Here is a 2,500-nt window from a genome sequence, read left to right as displayed (position 1 = left end):
CTAGTTTTTTTATCCAGTTAATTCTCGGTATGATCTCCTCATTTTATATTCCCATTCACTATTATTTAACGTTCATTTCATTTTATCTTCCTATATTGTTTGTAATTATTTTTGTTGGTTAGTTCCTTTTCTCTCCTCTGTGTCTTATAAAACTTTTCTTTCGTCTAGTTTCCGTAATTAGTTCATTCATGTTTTCTCTTTTGTTCGTTGTTTTTCCCTTAACCAATCATCACTCTAGTCCTATTCAGATATCTCCCTACCCCCCCCCCCCCTTCCTTTATCTCTGTATGCGCTGTTTTCCGACCCATTGTTCCCCTGCCTTTCCCGTTTTAACCTTTGACCTAGTTACTCGTCCTTCGTTACTAGTGCGTTTTTTTCCCGTATTTTGAGATGGAACATATTATAGAAACTTGTACCGGTTGCAGCATTCCGTATCTAAAAGCAGTGGCTCAATTCCATGGTGATTTTGGTGATAATTCAGGTTATGTTGATCATTTTCTTAAATCTCACAATGTTATTCCTCAACGTTTAAACTGCCCCAACCGAGTCCAGCAAGTTTCGACGTTTCCTTCATAAAAGTAAGTCATTCCTCAATAGTCATTATTCGTGTTTTGTGACCGGGGTACTTCTAGGCAAGGTTAGGTGGGTTTGTTAGGTTCTGTGGCCTTTCTGTACTTTTTATATATTTCGTACCACTTATATGGAGAAATTATTGAATATATCTGAGGAGATATTTAGCAGTTCTAGCTCTAGTAATGCCATCGTGTCGTTGGTAGTTCTGTGTACTATTCGTCTCCGTTGGTAGTACTGTGTATCAAGGTAAGTCATTCCCCCATTCTTATTATATGTGTTTTGTGACCGGGGTACTTCTAGGCAAGGTTAGGTGGGTTTGTTAGGTTCTGTGGCCTTTTGGTACTCTTTATTTATTGTGTAATAGTTTTATGGTAGTATTATTTAGTTTACGTATGGAAAAATTTATTTCTACCTCTAGTAATGACATCGTGCCGTTGGTAACACTGTGTACCATTCGTCATCGTTGGTAGTTCTGTCAAACATTGGTAACGTTGTTAATGTTATTGTCCCCGACATCTGTTGTTTATATATTTTAACTTAGTATATATGTCCACAGTGTTAATATTTATATGGTTCATTTGTATTGTATTTCATTGTGTGATTTCGTACAGGAAATATATGATTTCCTATAGTAGATATCATGATTTAACTGGTTTTCTCATTCATTTCATCCGTAATAACATCAACCAATTCGTCAACTTATAACTAACCGAATTGGTTGCTCTGTTTGTTTGCGATTGAAATGGTCATCAAAATCGGTTAAATCTCGTTATTTGCTATAGGAAATCATATATTTCTTGTGCGTAGTCACACGATGTAATAATATACAAAATTACCGAATTCTACACATATCACGGCCTTCTGATAGGCAAAAGGAAGACTTTTAGCAAAGAAAAAAAACTGGCAAAAATCACCCTCTCATCGTGGAGACAACCCTTCTTCCAAAATGTGGCAGCTGTCATTAAACATCTCTCTCTCTCTCTCTCTCTCTCTCTCTCTCTCTCTCTCTCTCTCTCTCTCTCTCCATAAGGCTGAAATTATGAAAATATCAAAGAAAATAATTCTTCTAAGAGCATCTTTTCCATAATACAGAACTGTTTTAGTCTTATTATTGTGGATCTTGAATGAATTTGGCTATAAAAAAAATAATTCTGATATGAATAAGTCTGGTGGCTTTTGATTTGTAATAGAAAATTAGCATAACATCAGATAAACTACTATAGCCATCGATATATAGCCGAAACAAACACACACACACACACATACACACACACACATATACATATATATATATATATATATATATATATATATATATATATATATATATATATATATATATATATATATATATATATATATATATATATATACAGGTATATATATACATCGTCGTCGGCGCCCACTCGTGTCCGAGTATTGGGTTCTGTCGTTAGCCATCAGCCTCCTATCTGTGGGGTGGGTGCTTATGCCTGATGTGGCTGTTAAGTCCTAGTCTGTGGTGGAAGAGTCGTGGACAGTGTTCACAAGGGAGGGTAGGTGGTGGGCGGGGCTGTTCTAATCACTCTCTCCTTCTTCTCCTCCTAGCCTCCTCATTTTGTCTCCTCTCCTCGAAGTCCACGGTGCCATGGTGTACTGTACTCCTCCAGGTTTTCCTGTCCCTGGCTGTTTCTTCCCATGAGGAAGGATCGATGTCAGTTAGAGCCAGGGTGCGCTTTAGTTGGTCTTTATAGCGCATTTTCGGGGCTCCTCGTGGTCTGTTTCCCTGGGTCAGTTCTCCGTAGAATATTTTCTTTGGGAGCCTAGATGGATCCATCCTATGCACGTGTCCTATCCAGCGGAGGCGGTGGTGGATGATGGTGGCCTCCACTCTGGTCAGCGAGGCACGTTCTAAAACTTCAATGTTGGTGGTGTGGCTCTCCCAGGG

The sequence above is a fragment of the Palaemon carinicauda genome, chromosome 12 (assembly GCF_036898095.1).
Source record: "Palaemon carinicauda isolate YSFRI2023 chromosome 12, ASM3689809v2, whole genome shotgun sequence".
In the NCBI taxonomy this organism is placed as follows: Eukaryota; Metazoa; Arthropoda; class Malacostraca; order Decapoda; family Palaemonidae; genus Palaemon; species Palaemon carinicauda.
Note: the sequence above shows the minus strand (reverse complement) of the source record.